General features: G+C 44.3%; 1 long non-coding RNA gene across 1 annotated transcript in view; it reads right to left on the bottom strand.

Annotated features, from left to right (window-relative positions):
- The window catches only part of LOC127483673 (uncharacterized), a 43,332-nt gene extending 22,587 nt beyond the window's left edge, over positions 1–20,745 (bottom strand). The window contains exon 1 of the long non-coding RNA XR_016233420.1: positions 1,422–20,745. This is a non-coding gene — a long non-coding RNA (uncharacterized LOC127483673). The remainder of the gene's footprint in view (positions 1–1,421) is intronic.

The raw sequence follows: 20,745 nt of genomic DNA, 5'->3' as shown, positions 1-20,745 counted from the left end.
ACACAGCTGCCTCCAGTTCAACCAATAAACAGCAAGACCTGCTCCTGATTGGAGGAGAGCAGCGTACTCGGCATGTGGGTAGCAGAGTTGGGATTGGTGGAAGAGGACTATAAAGGAGGAGAAAGACAACATGCACCAGGAACATCTAAGGGGAACATCTATCTGAAGGAATACCTGTGCAGCCCCCGAGAGAGCCGGCCGGCGGTGTGCCGCTCCCCCGCGGAAGTGGGGAAAGTGGCAGGGGGAACCGCCCTTCCACGGAGGTGGAAGGGATGGTAGCCAACCCGGGAAGAACCAGCAGCAAACCCGGGGAGGGCTGAGCAGACAAAAGAACAGCGCAGGGTCCTGTGTCGTTCCTCCGCGAAGAGGGGGAGCGACATAATGGTGCCGTGACTCGGATAGGAAGCCTAGGCAGGGTTTAGTGTCGTTCCTCCATGAAGAGGGGGAGCGACAATAAACTATGATGATTATTTGGTTTTGGGATAAGTGAGGTCCACCAAACACACAAAAAGGGAAGTGGCTAGGAATAAAACAATCAGCTTTCCCCTATCCACAGACTTAAAGAGTAGGACTGGCCTCTCTGCTGTGGCCACAGTGGGCCTAGTACAGGGCTGGGCATATGGAAGGTACTTAGTAACTCACAGGTTTTAAGTTTCTCCTTTGTTAGGGCCTGTGTTATGGTGTAACAGGTTAAGTTAACACTTGGGACACTCACATCCTGTATCAGAGTGCCTGGTTCAAGTTCTAGCTACTCTGTGCTTCAGACCCAGCTTCCTGCTAATATTCTGGGTAGGCAGCAGAGGATGGTTCAAGTCCTTGAGTTCTTGCTACCCTCTTGGGAGTCCTGGATGAGGTCCGAGGTCCCTCCTGGCTTTAGTCTGGCTCAGCCCTGGTTGTTAGATGGCATTTATTTGGAGAGTGAACTGGACACCATCCTGGTCTCCTGTGTGACTGTGAGGATCTAAGGACTTGGGCCATCTTCCACTACTTTTCCAGGTGCATTAGCAGGGAGCTAGATTGGAAGTTGTGCAGCTGGAGACTCAATCTCCCATCTGGTGCTCATATGGGAAATCAGCATTGCAGGTTGAGGCTTAACCAGCTATACTGCAATGCTGGCCCTTCCTTGGGCCTCTACTCAAAAAGACAATGCTGTTAGCTCTAGTGACCTCACAGCCCCAGTGAGAGAAATGCTAAGAGTTGTAAAAGGGCTTGGAAAGCTCAAAGAGGTGATGTGTAAATGTAATCAGTTGTCATCATTTTGCATTCAAGGACAAGCCAAGGAAAACAAAATTAGGCAAGTAAACCTATAACCGCAAAATATGTGCATTTAAAGTAAAACTACAACATAAATGCAGCTTCAAATTCACAGATAGTATTTGGGAGTTGTTAATGCTATGGAGTCTCAGTGCCCTTGTTCTTACCTCCACAGAATCCATCTGGCAGCTCACTGCAACACAGGAGGCTATAGTTCATTCATCTGCTAAGCCAGAAGGGAAGGCAGAGCCAGCTGTAAAAGGAAGGGCTCCACTTTAGCTGCAGAATACAGCATATATGTAGCATGGGAGGGGTGGGGCTTAAAATGTATATACAAACCCTTTGGGGTGAGGGGCCTGGACAGGTGGCACTGAGCAAGAGAGGGGTCCATCTTCCCCTGGCAGGGAGGGACACTCTCGGGGCAATCTCTAAGGGTTTTATATCCCCAGGGAGAGGGGACAACTGCCACTGCTGACTCTGTTCTCCCAACGCAAACTGGAGAGGGTACTGAGCAAGAAGCATGGGGTCCCAGAAGCAAAGAAGGTAACTCATCCCTGTCCTTGAACTCAGGGGCCTGACACTGTATAAAATATCTTCAGACCTAGGAGGTGGTCAAAGCACATGTGGGATACCTTGAATCTCAGGGGTCGACCAGAGCTCTGACTTGTTCCCTCTTCCCCAGAAGGGTGATTGCTCCCCTGGACCTATCGTCACCATGAGCACTCACTTTTTGGGGAAGAAGCATCAGGTTGGCACAGGAAAAGCCCAGGTAAGAGAGGTCACTCTGTACATTAATACTGTGGTGAGGTTGGAGGGAAGCAGGATTCTGCTCCAGGCTCCTGACTCAAACCTCACTCAGCTGAGTGCTGCATTGAGCCATACTTGGAAAGTATTGACTTCTCCCTGAAAGGAGAGGTAGCACTCTTGCAAAGTTGGGAAGGGATGACAGCTCTGGGTGACACTCCTCAAAGCACTGATAGCACAAATGAGGTAACATGTGATAGAAACACTTAGCACACACATGTCAAAAATTAAGTGCTAAGCAAATGTTAGCTGCTATTATTGTTGTCATTATCATCAATTGTCTCCAAATATTCTACATCTGCCATTTTGCCAGCAAGAACATAATTTGCTCCACTTGTACAGAAGCCAATGGACTTATTTTTAAGAAAGAATTATTTATTTGAAAGGCAGAATTACAGAGAGGCAGAGAGAGAGAGAGAGAGAGAGAGAGAGATCTTCCAGCTGCCAGTTCAGTCCCCAAATGGCCAAAATGGCTAGAGCTGAGCCACCCGAAACCAGGAGCCAGGAGCTTCTTCCGGGTCTCCCACGTGAGTGCAGGAGCACAAGAAGTTGGGCCATCTTCTACTGCATTCCCAGGCCAGAGAGCTGGATTGGAATTGAAGCAGCCAGGACTGGAACTAGCACCCATATGGATGCCAACACTAAAGGCGGCTACCTTATTTCTTTAAAATAACTTACTAATGAGGTGGGCATTTGACCTAACAGTTAAGACACAACTTAGGACACCCACATCCAATATTAGGGTGTCTGGGTTTGAGTCTCAGCTTTGCTCCCAGTGCTAGCTTCCTGCTAATGTGTGCCTTGAGAGATGGCAGGTGGTAGCTCAGATAGTGGGGTCCCTGCCACTCATGCAGGAGAACTGAATTGAGTTTCTGGCTCCTAGTTTGGCTTGACCTAGCCCTGGCTATCAAGGACGTTTGGGGAATGAATCAGCAGATGGGAGTTCTCTGCCTTTGTATCTCTCTGCCTCTGCAATAAATTAAAAAAGAAAATGAAAAAACAATCTACTACCTCTTAGCATCATAAGTGATCTAATGCGCATGCCAATGGAAAAGGTTCCTAGGGGGTATATTAGGAAAAAAGAACCGATGGGTGTATGAATATATAGGTATAGACAGAGAGATTTATTTTATGGAAGTTGTCTCTGTGATTATGGAGGCTGGCAAGTCCAAATCTACAAGCTGGACCAGCAGTGTGGGGATCCACTAAGAGCTGACATTGCAGTCCAAGCCTGAAGCCTGGGTGCAGCAGTTTGCTCTAAGTTGAGGGAGACGAGTCTGTTCTAGTCAGGTCTTCAGTAGATGGTGTGAAGCATGTCCACACCAGGAGGGCAACCTGCTTTCACCACAGCCCACTGATTAAAATGTTTGTCTCGCCCTAAAAGAACCCCAACAGAAAGACATGGAGTAATGCTGGACTGAGCATGTAGGCGTTTTGGTCCAGCCAAGCTGAAACACAAAATGAATCATCAAAAGAGAGAATAGGAGACTTCACCTATAATTTATGGAATCAGGAAGTTATATGGTGTGCATCACATTATGCAGTCTCAGTGCTGGAAATGGGCTTTATTCTCTTCCCATTTCTTTTTAATATATTTAAAAATTGTATGTATTCACAGGGTACCATGTGATGTTTCTATATATGTGTACACTAAGTAACGTCCAGTGAACGTATCTAACTCCTCAAGTGTTTAACATTCTTTAATGTTAAAATACTTAGAATTCTTTCTTTCACTTTTTTTTTTTAAGCTAAAGAGAAAGACATAATACAGTGTCATTGTCTACATTTTTTCTACTGTGGAACAGAACACCAGAATGGAAATGGGTTTGGGGTTTCTGGGCTCCTTTGCTAATTTTGTCTATAAAATGCCTTGGATAAAACAGTAAACCCAGTGACGTTCTTGAGTCACTGATGGTGACAGTGAATGAAAGCTGTGAGATCACATGTAGTAGGCGCTGAACAATGGTAACTTCAGCCACTGTACACCAGTTTTACACTGACTTTTAATACTGGAAATACAGAAGTAAATCAAGCATTGTCCTGACTTCAAGAAACCATATATTTTTTATTTGAAAGGCAGAAACACACACACACACAGAGAGAGAGAGAGAGAGAGAGAGAGAGCAAGAGAGAGCAAGTGAGCACTTTCCCATCTGCTGGTCTACTCCCCAAATGTTAGCAATGAGCAGGTCTGGGCCAGGCCAAAGCCAAGAGCTGGGAACTCAATCCAGATCTCCCATGTAGGTGGTAGGGGCCCACTACTTGAGCTATCATCTGCTGCCTCCCAAGGCCTGTGTTAGCAAGAAGCTGGCTTTGGGATCTAGAGTTGGGTTTTGAACCCAGGCAGTCTGATATGGGTCATGGATGTCTTACCTGGTATCTTAAACACTGGGCCAAATACTTACACCCAAGAAGCTAGTTTCTAATTAGAAAATAAACTCCCATGAAGCATAACATAGTGAAACAATTACTAGAGGTGAAAACAAAGGGTGTTGTGAATATAGGAGAGGGACCAGGGTATGTCTGGGGAAACAGGGCAGAAGGCAGATTTTGAGTTGGCACTGGAAAGATGCCCAGTTTGAGAGGAGAGTTATAGGAGACATAACAAAATTCAGGATCATAAACATGAAAGTCACAAGGCATGTCCAATAAATTATACACTTTCTGGATGGACACAGTAAGATGTGAACAGTAAGACATGAAGCAGGTTAGGGAGACAGTGGCCGTATCTTGAAGGCTTTAGATAGGGCCAAGAAGCAATAAAATGAACTGATTTGCTGGCAATATCTGTAAGAGAGAAGTAGTGTGGGATGTCTCCAGGGTTTGTCTTGGAAGTTAGGTGAATAGTGATGCACATCAAAAAGATAAGAAACATAGGATTGGAAGCAAAGTGCTAGAGAGAGGAGATATCGAAACATTAACTCTGGTTTGAACTGCTCAGTTATAGGTGATTGGGAAGCATACAAATGATTAAAATGCATGAATATAGGACTGACGTGGTGGCCTAGTGGATGAAGCTACCACCTGTGAGGTCAGCATCCCATATGGGCACCGGTTGGTGTCTCAGTTGCTCCACTTCTGTCCAGTCTATCTCCATACTAATGGCCTGGGAAAAGCAATGGAAGCTGGCTCAAGTGTTTGGGCCCCTGCCACCTACATGGGAGACTGAGATGAAGCTCCTGGCTCCTGGCCTTGGCCTAGCCCTGCCCTGGCCATAGCAGCCATCTGGGAAATGAAACAGTAGATAGACGATTCCTCCTCCACCCCACCTGTGTGTGTGTGTGTGTGTGTGTCTTGTAGTCTCTCTGTAACTCTGACTTTCAAAATAAATAATCTCAAAAATAATTCATGAGTATGTATAAATTATATAACACACTTCCAAATAATCAGTGGGTTAAAAGAAAAATCACAAGGAAAACTAGAGAATACTTTGAGATGAACAAAATCACAACATAACAAAATGTTTGGGGCACACCAAAGCAATACTTACAGGGAAATTATAACTATAAACACCTACATTAAAAAATAAAAAAAACCTTGCAATTAGATAGGAAGGAAAGGTTTTGGTGTTCTATTATACAGGGTAGTGGTTATGGTTAAATAGCCACAGGTTAATAATGCACTTTACATATCAAAACAGCCAGAAGAGGGAATTCTAAAAATCAGAACGTTGTCCTGCTAGATGATTGCCTTTCAACTGTTAATACGTATAGGAATCACTGGCACTGGCGGTCTTATGAAACTACATTCTAATTCAGTAGATATGGAGTGAGACCTTGTTAACAGTTCTAACAAACTCCCAGGTGATGCCAATTCTGATAGCCCATGTACCACACTTGAGGGGAGAACACATCTTTACTACCTTAAAGTTTATCAAACACCTACTTACATAGGTAACACTCAAAACCCGGTGAGGTATGCAGGGTGGGGACTATTATTAACATTGTAATCAACGAGGAAACTCTCACTGGCCAGTATAAACCAGTGAGAGAAAGCTAGGAACCCACTCTGCCTAGAGCGCAGCCTCAGGCTGATTCCTTCATAGCAGATATGGTGCTCATTGAATTGATGTGATATTTCTGGTGCCAAGAACTATGGCTGCATCATTACTGTGTCCCCTGCAGTTTCCAGTGTGGTGTTAGGTACATGGCAAGCCTCTGATGGGGCTTTATTCCCAGTTTTCTTCTTATATTCCAGCAGCCACTAGGAAATGCTGTGGTTGCTTTATTTTATATTTATTATTATACTCCGCACACTGTCTCAGGTAGGTTATTATTTGTGTGGCCCAGTGGGTAAGTTATGGCTCAGAGAGGTGGAGTGACTTGTACAAGTCAACCTAGATAACAACAACAAGAGGTAGAATTTAAATCCACATCTGCCTCATAAAGGAGTCTATCGCATTTTATTTTGTTTTAAATTACAGAGCCTTGCATACATCATACATTGAAGAATGCTTTCAACCAACCACTGCTTTGTTAGTGATCTCCAGGTTGTCAAAAATCTTTAAAAACTGATCATGAAAATGATAGTTGAGCTGTCCTCGGTCTCTGAAGATGAAAAGGGCTGTTTTCATTTCTTTTCTGCACATCCTCCCAGATGTCACAACCTCTATCCACAGCTTCACGCCAAATGACAGAGAATAATTGATGAAGCTGGAAGCCTGGGTCTACAGAAAAAATAAACTTGTTCTGATGTTCCCACTACGTTATGCATTTGCTTAAATATTTAATCAAAGATTTAGTCAAAGAATTGGTACAGAAATGTGGTCTTGTTAGTGCTTCTGAGGATGGACTGAATAGATATTTGGAAAAGTACTTCACACACAGACTCAGTGAGCATTTGAGTTCTTACTTTGTGAAAGAGCCAGAGTTTCTTTTAGAGGAGAGTCTTTGACATTAAGAAGTCAAGACATTAAGGGGCAAGAGGAACTTTTAAAAATAGTGTTCTGAGCTTGGTCAACTAATTAGGCACTTAAAAACATGCCTACAAAATCTTCCACATCAAAAGGTAAGGTCTAGGTCTCTTCTCCTTGAATGCATGTGGCTTGGGACCACTTTGACAGCAGGACACAGCAGAACTGACGCCGTATGACTTCTGAGGCCAAGTTATAAAAGGCCATGGAGTTTCTACCTTGTTTACTGAAACAACAATGCTTGGAGTTCTAAGCCACTATGTGAAAGGCCCAACTACACTGAGTAGTCATGGTGTGAGGAATGCTAAGCCACACACAGAAGACATTCTGGCCAGCAGTTTCAACTGAGCCCAGCCTTCCAGCATCCCAACCCTGGCACCACACATACGCATGAAGAAGCCTCCAGATGACCCAGTCGGCCAAGTATTTGTGTCATCCTCTGCTGCTTCATCCCAAATGAGGCTTCCAGCTCTATAGGCAGAGATAAGCCCCCAACCCCCACAACACACAGCATAATCTGTCTTAATTCATGACCCATAGAATCTGTATGTATAATAAGGGTTTTTTTTTTTAAAAAGATTTATATATTTACTTGAAAGGTAGAGTTACAGAGAGAGGCAGAGATGAAGAGATATAGGTCTTCCATCCGCTGGTTCACTCCCCAGATGGCTGTAATGGCTGGAGTTGTACCAATCCAAAGGCAGGAGCCAGGAGTTTCCTTTGGGCCTCCCAGACAGGTGCAGGGGCCCAAGGACTTGGGCTATCTTGTATTGTTTTCCCAGGCCATAGCAGAGAGCTGGATGGAAGTGGAGCAGCGGGGACTTGAGCTGGTGCCCATATAGGATGCTGGTACTGCAAGGAGCGGCTTTACCCAATGCACCACAGCACTGGCCCCTAAGGTTTTTGTTTTACATTACAAAGTTGGAGATGGTTTGTTAGAAATCCGTAGATAACTGTAGCAATCACTTAGAACTTACTGAGTTACAAGCGACAACACTAAAAACTAGCTTGGAATAAAAGAAATCTACGAGGAAGGGTGCTGGAAGGTATACTAGAATGTGCATTGAAGGGAGTACGATGGCAGCCAGGAGGATTTGCTTCACAGATCTCCAGCTCTGAGCATGTGATTGATGGATGTTCCAGCTGCTGCACTTCCATCCATGACTGCATTCACACTGAGCCCACATCCTCCTTGCACTTGAGGGTGCCACATTTAGCAAATAAAAACACAGAATGCCTATGCAATACTTGGGATCTATTCATACTAAAAATGATTTACTGCTCATCTGAAATTCAAATTCAAATTTAATCAGGTGTCCTGTCAGTAGTCTGGCAACACTATAAAGGTGCCATCCAGTGACTAGATGCGGTAGGATTCTCTGGTGGGCTGCTCTGGGGAGACCTGGGACTCCACTGATAGGTGATATTGGTTTGAAGATTCTCCATTAGGTTTGCTGATCTCCTTTAGAACTGCATTTTAATCCAAGACTCTTCCACCCAACTTACTCTCCTTATTCTATTTTTTTCCACAAAGGTTAGACCCTCATCTTGGTGTAATGGCTATCCAAGTCTCCTCTGCCTCCTTCTACATTTTCCTTTAAAGGCACTTTTCCTAATCATTGTCTTGAACCTTATAATCTTAGAACCTACTTCTCATGGGAATCAGAATAACATAGGAGCTTCACACAAATGAAAGAATTTTTGAGTAACCAAATCACAGGAAACGCTGTGATGAAACTGTGTGTCAGAAATTTAAATGTTTCCATGTCTCTTTTTCTCCATTTCTCCTTTCTGCTTCTCTCTACCTTAATCTAGACTAGACTAACGGGTATCAGACTCCCCCTCCATTATCGATGACAGTAAAACTAAGCAAAATATACAAAGCAACTGTTGTCAAGCAGTAGGTATTAGAAATCACAGGGATAAAGCTGGTGCCGTGGCTCAATAGGCTAATCCTCCACCTAGCGGCGCCGGCACACCGGGTTCTAGTCCCGGTCGGGACGCTGGATTCTGTCCCGGTTGCCCCTCTTCCAGGCCAGCTCTCCGCTGTGGCCAGGGAGTGCAGTGGAGGATGGCCCAAGTGCTTGGGCCTTGCACCCCATGGGAGACCAGGAAAAGCACCTGGCTCCTGGCTTCAGCACCGCGCTGGCCGCGGCAGCCATTGGAGGTGAACGAACGGCAAAAGGAAGACCTTTCTGTCTCTCTCTCTCACTGTCCACTCTGCCTGTAAAAAAAAAAAAAAAAAAAGAAAGAAAGAAAAGGAAAAAAACGAAATCACAGGGATGAGGGGCTTAACAGAGAAGGCGCTCTGTTGTGCTAGTAATTTAATGTTTAGCATACAATAAAAAATTACTTGAAAAGAGACCATGGGGGCTGGCATTGTGGTATAGGAGGTAAAGCCACCTACTGAGATGCTGGCATCCCACATAGGTGCTGGTTTGAGACCTGGCGGCTCCATTTCAGATCCAATTCCCTAGTAATGACCTGAGAACAGCAGCAGCAGATGGCCCAGGTCCTTGGGCCCCTCACACCCATGTGGAAGACCAGGAGAAAGCTCCTGGCTCCTCACTTTGGTCTGGCCCAGACTTTCCATCACTGCCATTTTGGGGAATGAACCCGCAGATGGAAGATCTGTCTCTCTGCTTCTCTCTCTCTCTCTGTGTAGCTCTGCTTTTCAAATAAATAAAATAAATTTTAAGAAAAAAAGAAAAAAGAAAATACTGGAAAATGTATTTCACAATCAGGAAGAAAAGCTTTCAACATAAATAGCCTCGGAGATGACACTGATGCTAGAATTAGCAAAGCCTTTAAAATGATTATAACAGTTCAAAGGATTTAAGGAAAAAGATGGGTATAGTGATAGAACAGATGAAGTATTTCATCACTGAAATTAGAACTAGAAAACCAAATGAAAATTCTATAACTGAAAAATACAACATCTGAAATTGAAAACTCATTAAGCATGTTTAAGAGAAGAAATGAACAATGAACTTGAAGTAAAAAGGAAATGTAGAATTTGAAATACAAATAAAAGAAGAAGGGGTTGACATTGTGGCACAGTGGAATTAAGCTGCTGCTTGGGATAACTGCATCCCCTATTGGATTGCTGGCTCGAGTCCCAGCTGCTCTGGTTCTGATCCAGCTTCCTGCTAATGAGTCCTGGGAGGTGGCAGATGATGTCTTATGTTCTTGGGTCCTTAGCACCCATGTAAGAGACCTGGATGGTGTTCTGGACTCCTGGATTTGGCCTGGCTCAGCCCTGGCTGTTGTAGGTATTTGGTGAGTGAACCAGCAGATGGAAGATAGTCTCTCTATCTCTTGCTCTACCTCTCAAGTAGATGACAAATAAATAGATAAGCATAAAAAGTTTACAAAGAAAGATGAAAAACATTATTAGAGCCTTATTGATCTGTGGGGTGCTATCAAGGGATTTAATGTATGTGTAATTAGAGTTACTGAAGAATGCGAGAGGCTGAAAAACACCTATGAAAAATAATGGCAAACACCTGACAAACTTGATAAAAGGTACATGTTATCATATAAGTGAGTCTTTTCCTGAAAAAAAAAAAACTTCCCACTGTACATTCCCTAGTTCACTCTTATCCCAGCCATAGGAGAGAGGACTAATGCTATTTTGTGCAGATGAAAGGGAAGAATTTGAGAAGGAGCCAGGAAGCTAAACATAGTGTGAGCTCTATTTCTATACAGATCTGTCATCATGGAAGAAGAGTGATGGAAGAAGGCCATGTTCACAGAGGCAGGATGATGAATTCTCACATTTAATTGATGGGACACATGAAGGGTGTCACCTTGTATCTTGCTTTCCATTTGGAATTCTTGGATGCAGCAGCCTTTTATATGTGCCCTCAGCTGTAAGAACACAGGGTGAGGGAGAGGAGAGATTGTTGAACAGACCAGGAAGGGGCATGGCATTAGGGAGAGACCCAAGACATTCCAAGGTGATGGAGGTTTATGGAGGAGCACTCAAAACTCCTGTTCCTCTTATCTTCCAAAAATGTGAAAGAGCTGATAGTTTAAAAGGGGTTCTGCAGTCATGGTGAGGGAATATAGTCACACAACAGTATGGACCAGAAAATAACAGTAGGCCACTGTCAGCTCAGCTGGTGTCTGGAAGGACAACGACCCCCCAGAAACCTTGTTGCCTTCAGCAGACACCAGTGAGGAATGGAGATCAACCATCAGGGACTAGTTCCCCTGTTACCAGCCTGCAACACCACAGAACCTAGATGCAGCCTGGGGAGAAGGGGCAGGTGGAAATCCAAATTTAAACATTTAAATCTAAAGTGACTGGGAAATCACTAACCATGACTGTGTTTACCAAAGAGTCACCAGACGGAATTTTTTACCATCAGGCAGATGGGATTAATAGTTTCAGGAAAAATATTGTCAAATTTCCTCACACCTGTTTTTCACATGTCTAAACACATGAATATCTTCATAACGAAGTAAATCTGATGATGGATTTGGTCCCAGTTTTGACAATGCCTAGATGTTTGATTCTTGGAAAGTGACAACTTTTCTAGTCTTTGGTAAAATGATGATGTATAAAATCCACCTGTCAGTTCAATTTTTTGAAACTGAAGATATAGTTACAGTTTTATTTCCTTAGCACCAGGTCATTAACTTGCTTAGGGTTCAGGCTTCAGAAACCATACACAGAAACAGAAACTTGGGTCCCTCAAACTCTTCCTTCCATTATGCATACATTAAGGAGTAATCACGTTATGGGTAACCCTGTAGGAAACAGCATGGATGATGTTGACACAGGTGGCATAATTTGGAAAACACTTAGCTCCCGGTTTTTTTCCCCCCGTCCTTTTTGTGAAAAGTCCATCAGCCCTGCACAGAGAAAGGCTCTGAATGCCAGGACCATCCAAACCTGCCCTCTGCTGGTTAGATGGAGGCATCTCACAATCTGGGAAAACAATTTGTAAAAAACCACCCACAGTCTTGGTACTGATACTTACTATTACCCAAGTGACTTTGAACAAGTCTGTTAACCTCTACTGGCACTATTCACTCTGGAAGTCAGTACTCAACGTTCATTGAAGAGATGAAAGACGTGTTACCCTTGCCTTCCAATTGCTTACAACCCGGTAGGCTTAGTGGATGTCTGATGAGGAATGAACATATATGGAATGAAACGTGAAGCAGGGACCAGCGTCTCTGAACTTGAACTCTGTATCATGCCAGAGTTCTCCGTGTGCAGCAGGACTCTCGGGTTCATCAGGTGCTTCCGTCTCTTTACAGTAATGCCTGCCATTAATTGAGTGTGTACTATACTGCAGGCCATTTTCTGTCAAATTTGATAATATTTGTTCACCTACTTCTTTCCTTCGTAGTGGAATTATGTGTTGTTTGTTGCATTGTTTCAGATGAACTTCAGAGCAATTGAAAAACTTAGCCAAAGTCTCAAAGTTGAGACATGATAGAGCAAGATTCCATCCCAGTTGTCCTGACCCCAAAGTGTTCTGCTTCTCTCTACACAATCTGGATCCAGAGACTTGACTCCCACTGAAATCGGCTAGCTTTATTAATAATTTTAATATTAATGTTGAGGGTCCTTGCTGTCTGTTCAGATAAGAATTCTGAATATCAGCTCAAATAAAACAGGCAATATGTTAACGTTTTTGGCATTTATTCAGCGAGAGAAATACACAGGGAAGTGAGGGCTCTGTTTAATGGAGAAAGAAGTCTAGAAGCATAAGCTGGGTCCACCCCAGGCAGAGAGCAGGCTGGGGGCACGTGGGGCAAAGCGTGCAGTTAGGAGCAGTCACAGGTAGCGTAGTGTGGGCAGGAAAGCGAGGCAGGGCAGGGCGGCCAAAAGGCTGCACACTCTAAAGCTCGGGGACAGCAAGGGAAGGGCCCACCGTGTTCCAGGTCTTTTATTCACTTCCACAGGGGAGTGGCTATATAGTCTGATTGGCAGGTAGGAGTACAGGTGAGGCCAGGTAGGGGCATGAGATCATGAAAGAAGGCAGGGTGAAGGTGTGGTCTCCAACTCACAAATCTAATCAATTTAACCCTATCTGCCTGCCTCCTCCAGGAGCAGAGATGTGGCAGACTGCAAGGAAGCTCTCACCATGCAAAGACCTACAACCAACTATTCTCAAAGGCACTTCTTTGGCCACCATGGGGTCATTTGGGGGCTGTGAAACAGTCTTTCCAAGGCCTAGGGCCTCTATCATAATGGAGAAAACCTCCTGTATCTTCTGGGGCTAGATGCTTCAGCCAAGCTTGCTTTCTTTCTTTTTTAAATTTTATTTCTTTGAAAGACAAAGAGAGAGACAGAGACAGAGACAGAAAGATCTTCAATGTTAGTTCACTCCTCAAATGGCTGCAACAACCAGGGCTGGGCCAGGCTGAAGCCAGGAGCCTGCAACTCCATTTGGGTCTCCCACATGGGCAGGGACCTACACACTTGCATCATCTTCTGCTGCCTTCCCAGGAGCATTAGCAGGAAGCTGAATCAGAAGCAGTGCAGCCGGGACTTGAACCAGCACTTTGATATGGACTTCCCGTGTTGCAAGCTGTGGCTTAACCTGCTTCACTACTGTACCAGTCTCAGCCAAGTTTTTTTGTGGAGGACTGTGCCATTCCCCACCTCTTTCAACAACATCTAGTTCTCTTGTTCTGTGACCCTAACTGCTGAGAATATATCAGCTTGTCTCCATCATCCGCATTTGCTTTTGGTCAACTAACATCCCACAGGCAACCCAGAAGGGCGAGGAGGGCAGGTTTCCTTCTTCGGGAACCCACCAAGATCCCATAGACTGGAGAATGGTTGGTGCCTCTTCTACTCTGCTCAGTTCACAGCCATGTGGACCTTTGTCCTTGACTGAGGGTCACCTGGGAGCCTCTCCTGTCCTCTTGCACAGCTCTCTGAAGCCCCAGACCTCTCTGCTCAGCCTCCCATTCTCTTCCCCTTCTCGGCCCTTGGCTCAGGTGCTCATTCCCTGTGTATTGTAGAGCTGTAGGCTGCCCATAGGTGCAGGGGGCTGAGGCCAATAGCTGCTGAGTTGGGCTGAGATGCCCTCTGCTTCCTTTCCATAAATTGAGCTGTGCTGCAACAGCCCCCATCTCCCCTCTCCCTCCCCAATTGTGTTTTCTCAGCTCAGGGTATCCGAGGGCCTCAGAGGAAGATGGGAGTGTGTTCCTGACAGAGTGTTGGGAAATAAAAGCATCCTGCCGTCCAGTGGTTGACCCACCTTCTCTGTTTAAATGCCTTGCAATGACGATGAAAGCAAGGCCCTGTCCTTATGACTCTGTTCTTAAGATAGCCCTGCACTCAGAGCTCTGTGGTCAATTCACTCTTATTTCTCAGGTCATGTGCTTCTCTGCGGGTGGCTGTGGTGGTTGTGGCAGTAATATTTGGCTTAGTCCACAGGGTTGCACTGCAAAATCAAGCAGAGGTTTTGGAAACAATTTGCCACATTGAGGGATAGGGTCCTACACTTTGTGGATCTGTTCTTAAACACAAGAGGAGCATGTAGAAGAACATTAGAATGATTTTCAACCTTTGAAACATCTCAGCTCAATTTAGACCCAGGAGCCAGTACAAGAGGCGAGGCAAATAGGCTTCTCTTTGTTCTAGCAATGTGGATCGGGGCTCCTAGACATTCCCATCTGTAAAATGGAAAAAGAGGATAATTGATGACCAATTTACCAGGCCTGACTGTGGTTATTCAATCCCTGTGGGCTTCTGTGAGAAGCATTTGCAACTTCAGTTCAAAGGTCTGTGTGTAAGCTGTTGGCCTTCTCTGTTTGTTCCATGCATGGAAAATGAATTGGCAATCAGCCGTTCTCTTAGCCCGGCCCTGCTGTTTCCACCAGCTTGAGAATACCTTGGCAGCCTTAAATGGGTTGGAGGAGGTATTTGAGCTAGGCAGCACTGCCCATGGAGTCCTCAGTGGGACCAAAGCCAGGAACTGTCCACTGAGTAAAAACTGCCACCAAGTGCTCTAGGACCTCTAGGTGTTAGACATGGCTCCTTCCTGTGACTCTGCCTCTCTCGTCAAGGTGGGAGCCTGTCACAGCCCTCTAATTTCCAGCACTGGCTTTGCCATCCCTCCTGTCCACCTTTAGTCAGGATTATCTATCGTTAGAGAAAAAGCCCTCAAGTTAAAACTATCACCCATGCAGGTTGTGCAGTTTTTGTAACAGCTATAGTCACAGATGGAAGGCCAACTTCTCAGTGTCCCAGCCTTGGATCTCATCTATAGAATGACAATAGGAACATATATCTCATGCAGTTGTTAGCAGAGCAATTTCATGATTTATGCAGAATGCACTGCACAGTGTGAGGTGCAGCCGGTTCCCCATAAATGACAGCTATTATTGTGATCATACACTTGAAACATGAGTCATGGACATGAGCTCCAAAGTGATCTCAGGTTTAATAGCCATGCAGGTATTTGGAAGGAAGCCCTTTCCTTTGGGTCTGCAATACAGAATTACAAGGCAGGCTTGCTCTATAATGCAGAATTAAATTCGGATTCTATTTCTTCTATTCACAGCTTGTACCTTTTCTTTTTAATCATTAGGAAGTCAATTTAAAAATATCTTTGGGAGATTGTTGAAGTATCTGAAGGCTTTGAAGGGATTTTGGGAAGGAAAAAAACAGGTCTAGGGAAATCTTATAAGTGGAGAATAAAGAAAGAATGGATTTAGTGTTCTAGGCATTTGAGCTGCTGTCACTAAATTCTGAGATTTAGAACTCTGCCATTTGAAAAATGTGACTTCAATATTCAAAAGTGGCACAACAGGTTAAGCCTTCACCTGCAATGCCAGCATCAAATATGAGAGGTGGGTCAAGCCCCTGTTGCTCCACTTCCCTTCCAGCTCCATCCACACGTAGGAAAGCAGTGGAAGATGACCCAAGCTCTTGGACCACTGCCACCCACGTGGGAGATGCGGATGGATTCAGACTGGCCCAGTCCCAGTTGTTGCAGCCATTTGGAGAATGAACCAGCAGATGGAATCTCTCTCTCTCTCTCTCTTTTTCCTCTCTCTCTCTCTCTCTCTCTCTCTCTCCCTCTCCCTCTTTCTCTATAAGTCTGTCTCTCAAATAAATATTTGTTTAAAAAAAAAAAAACAACTCCCCACGGACCCCTTTTTGGGGCAGTGCATGTAGTAGGCTGAGTCACTCACATGCATTCAACTTCCTGCCCTCCCTCCCCCAGCACCCATAATGCTCCAGGTGACTGATAAAGAAAACCTGGAGGAAAGTGCCATTGGGTACTTCTGTGTACTTAGTGCCTCTCTTGTACCTCTGGTGCTATGAGGGAATTAGGATGTTTGACGCTGAGCTGCTTTCTTCAAGGAGCTCTTGATCTAGTGAGAAAAAAAGGTTTATGAAGGTAGCAGAATTAAATAAATTAAATAGTCTTAAATGAAATGTCACAGGCAGAAATTGTCTTCTTAGCAACATAACTGGGTACCTATTCTAGGGACTAATATTTATTAGACACTCACCCTTCTAGTGAGGATTTGGAACCAGGCTGTCTATGCCCACACTATATGCCTAATACAAGATTAGGTGTGAATTGATGGAACAGAGGGCTTGATCTTAGAGTTTGAGGAGGAAATGATAGCTGGGGGCTGGTGATGTCTGTGAAGGCTGCATGGAACTCCTAACTTTTAGTTGAGTCTGGAAGGATGGCTAGAATTTGGACAAATGGGGGAAAGATTTGTTCACAGACCTCAGAGGCTGATACGTCCCCTGTCTGCAAGCCAGAGAGCCAGAGAGGCTGGTTGTGTGGCTCCATTCAAGAAGCTGGAAGCCTCAGAACTAGGGAATTTGGTGGTACAGCATCCCCAAGGCTAAGGCACAAGGGTCCCTGGAGGGACACTGGTGAAAGTCCTTGAGCACAAAGGTCAAAGCCCCTGGAGTCTGTTGTCCAAGGGTAGTAGCAGGATGGTGTATGCTCATATCAAGGGCAGATCTTCCCCATTCAGATCGCTGACCCACACAACAATCTTCTCTGGAAACACTCTCAGAACAAACTCAGAAGTGATGCTTGACTTATTCCCTAGGTTTTCCTCCATGCAGTGAAGTTCATATCCAGAATTAACCATCACAGTTCTCATCTTACAGATGAGGAAAGTGAGGCACAGGGAAGTTAGTAATTTGCCCAAGATTACGCAATAAGAAATGGCAGAACTGGCATTCAACCTAATGAGTTTTCCTCCAGAATTCATGTCCTCAATACTCCCGGTGCCATCTCTCAGTCCCCACATGCTGAGTGCTATGCTTTGGGTATTAGAGTGAAACAGTCTTGCTTTTATTTTTCTAATTGTATTTATTTGAAAGGGGGTGGGGAGAAAACTCTTCCATCTGCAAGTTTGCTCTGCAAATGCCTGCCTGCAACAGCTGTGCCTGGACCAGGTCATAGCCAGAAGCTAGGAACTCAATCCTCATCTTCCACATGGGTGGCAGGGACCCAAGAACTTAGCTTCACTTGCTATCTCCTTGGATGCCCATTAGTAGAAAGCTGGACTGAAAAGTAGAGCCAGGGGCCGGTGCCGTGGCTCACTTGGTTAATCCTCTGCCTGAGGCGCCGGCATCGCAACTGGGCGCTGGGTTCTAGTCTTGGTTGCTCCTCTTCCAGTCCAGCTCTCTGCTGTGGTCCAAAAGGGCAGTGGAGGATGGCCCAAGTGCTTGGGCCCCTGAACCCGCATGGGAGACCGGGAGGAAGCACCTGGCTCCTGGCTGTGGCAGCCATTTGGGGGGTAAATCAATGGAAGGAAGACCTTTCTCTCTGTATCTCTCTCACTGTCCATAACTCTACCTGTCAAATAAATAAAATATAAAGAAAAAAAGAAAAGTAGAACCAGAACTCAAACCCAAGTACACCAGTAATTATATGACCTTGGACAAATAACAGGCTCACTCACTAAACTTGAAGTTCCACATTTATAAATTAGGAGTGATAATAGTATCTAAGAGTGTTGTAGAGAGACTATATATATATATATATATTTTTAATTATAGCTTGCATTATCACTTCATCACAGATTAGATCTACTCTCCTGTCCCCAGCCACAAAGGCCCCATTTTAGGTGCTGCTACATTCCAAGTCAGCACCTATTACATTGTTTGGCACACAGTACATACTTCACAGATGTTTGGTGAATATATTAATGAATAGATGGATGAATAAGTTGGGTGCTGGCTATAGTTAGACTACAGAACCCTCTCCTGGATGACATCCTTGGTTATGGCTAGGGACTGCAGAGTGATGAACCTCACCAGCCCTCAGAGGATAGGTGGGTAGGAGGGTGAGCTCTCATGCTTTTGACAATGCACTTATTGCTTTTCACAGCAACAGGACTCACCCAAGCTCTTGTTTACCCTGTTGGCTTGGAAGTTGTCCAAGCAGTGACCGCACAGGAGTCTCAGCCAATGTTTGGGGTTTGTTTTCTCCCAATGGGACACAATCACTGTGGATTCAGTTTTGCTGGTTTCAGTTCTAGGCAGTCTTCAAAACTGCAAGGGAAATCCCAGCCCTGTTTTTCTTCCAAGGACTCTCTGGATCCCTGCCATGATATTTGAAGGCTAGTTCTACACCACACATCTGACTGCTTCTTGCTTTTCACCGCACATAAAATAGGTGAGAATGAATTGGACATAGGAGTCAGATATGTCTTGTGTTAAGACACTACTCTGCTATACACAAGTGCTCTGAACTTGGCAGAGTTAGCTAAGAGCTACTCATCCGCCAGTTGGGGTTGTAAATATTAGATACTATGCAAGGAAAGTGCTGAGCACAATACCTGACCATGGGCAATATCAAATGCTCCTTCCCTTATGCCCCACCCCTTTAAGCTGGTGAGTTAACATGGATTTTTCCCTTTAGGTGCTGGTGCTTCTGAGATAGTTGTCTTCATATGGAAGGTACTTCCTAGTCTCTCTTGCCTCTCAACTCCCAGGAAAGTCCCTACTGCAGACAAATCCTGTCTTGCTAAGGCCAAGGAACCTACTTTTACTGTCCTAAATGTCTGAATTTCTGGTTGCCACCTCAAATTCTGGAAAATCCCGACCTACTCTCTTCCTCAGCTGTTCATACCATGCCAGGAATGAGTCTGCTTCTGCTAGGCTTTTAGGGAGCAGGAAATATAAGTTCCCCAGCCACATTCACCATGTCCCCAGCCCCCAGCAAGGGGGTGTTCAGTTTCTGTAAGAACTATCACTGTTACCACTCTAGTAATGGATAGGTCTCTTACCCCTAAATACTTGAGTCCTTTTCCTAGAAGCATAGATATTCTCTAGGAAATGCTATATAATTACAGGCCACACTCAAATCTCACTAGCTGTCTTGACTGTGTCCCTATGATCCCCAACCTCACCATATGAGGAGCTGTCTGGGTTGTACTTGACAGCAGTCACAGCTTCTTTACTCTCCCTGAATCCATCCCAAGGCTCTTCCTCCCACAGTCCTACTCGCTTTTGTTGAGAAAAACTCAACAACAATCCTATGATGAACCTTCCCTGGCATTGCAGAGGGGATACTTTAAAGAACTCAATGAATGTCAATGCCAATGTGGCCTGCCTGGCCAGTGCACTGTGTGCTAGAGGCTTGAAAAGTAAATGATGTATTTTTACCATAGCTTTTTGAGAACAAACCCATATCTTGGAAGTTCATTTCTTTCCCTGCAAAACTTTGAGCTGTTGCTGATGGTAGAAAATCTGTCAGAGTTGGCTTTAAAAAATTGTTTTTTCTTCCTTGCTCTCTCCTTCCCTTCTTTCAGTTACATAATCTCAAAGACCATCTCATAAATACCTTAACTGAGTAATAAAGCCCAGGTGGTTCTCTGAAATGAGAATCTCATAGTTAGGCTGGTTCCCCCAGTCAGGGGGCTGTTTTAACCATCACATGGCCCACTGTCTCACTTTTGGTAGCCGACATCAAACACATTGAAATTCACATACACATCATGTATATTTTTGAAAGTATTTTTATGATTATGGTTTTGAAATTATTTGATTGCAGGTTACTTAGTTGCTTTTAGATTACTTGGCATTTCTGGGAACTGCTCTATCTTCTCTGAATATCTTGCAATATGAGAGAACTTAATCTTAAAATTTTTCAAAGGTAATAAACATTTCAGCAAATAATAAGGAAAAAAATTAATGATGTTGGCTTAATCAAGTCGACATATTTTCCAGATATTTACACCTTTATTCTTTTCATATTTGCCAATTCCCTACAGTATTTTGAAGTTTTTGTATTTTGTATTTGTTGTTGTCTTGTAGGCTTCAAATGTTTTTGCAGTTCCCTGTAAGCTGTGGGGGCCTCAAACACTATGGGCCAAATGGATAAATAACTCTGCCTAGTGTGAGGCCATTACTATGCTGTTTTTCACTGTGTGCCCCTGCTGTACCCCTTCCTAGCTCTCAGTTTCAGTTTTCTCATCTAAAATTGGGATTAAAAATACTGCAAAGAAAGGAGAATCACATGAGATAACACCGGTGGATGCTCTAGCTAGCTCTGTGCCAGATGACTATTGGGCACTTACTTTATAGCAGCTGTTATTAAAAATACAAAAAATGTTAACAATGTGGAGTTACATTGTGGCTTACAGGAAGTCAATTATGTGAAGATATGTAGTGGATGGCAACATGCAAGTGAAAACTATGAAGACATCTCATGGCTTTTTGTCATCCTTAGATACAGCTGTTCTACTGCCTTGGTCAAATAGTGTCAGTGACTCCCTACTCTTTATAGAACCAAACTTAAAAAAGCCTACCTTGG

This window comes from Oryctolagus cuniculus, chromosome 1 (assembly GCF_051225735.1).
Source record: "Oryctolagus cuniculus isolate XC-2025 breed Fujian yellow rabbit chromosome 1, ASM5122573v1, whole genome shotgun sequence".
NCBI classification, from domain to species: Eukaryota; Metazoa; Chordata; class Mammalia; order Lagomorpha; family Leporidae; genus Oryctolagus; species Oryctolagus cuniculus.
This window is presented reverse-complemented; position numbering and strand designations above follow the sequence as displayed.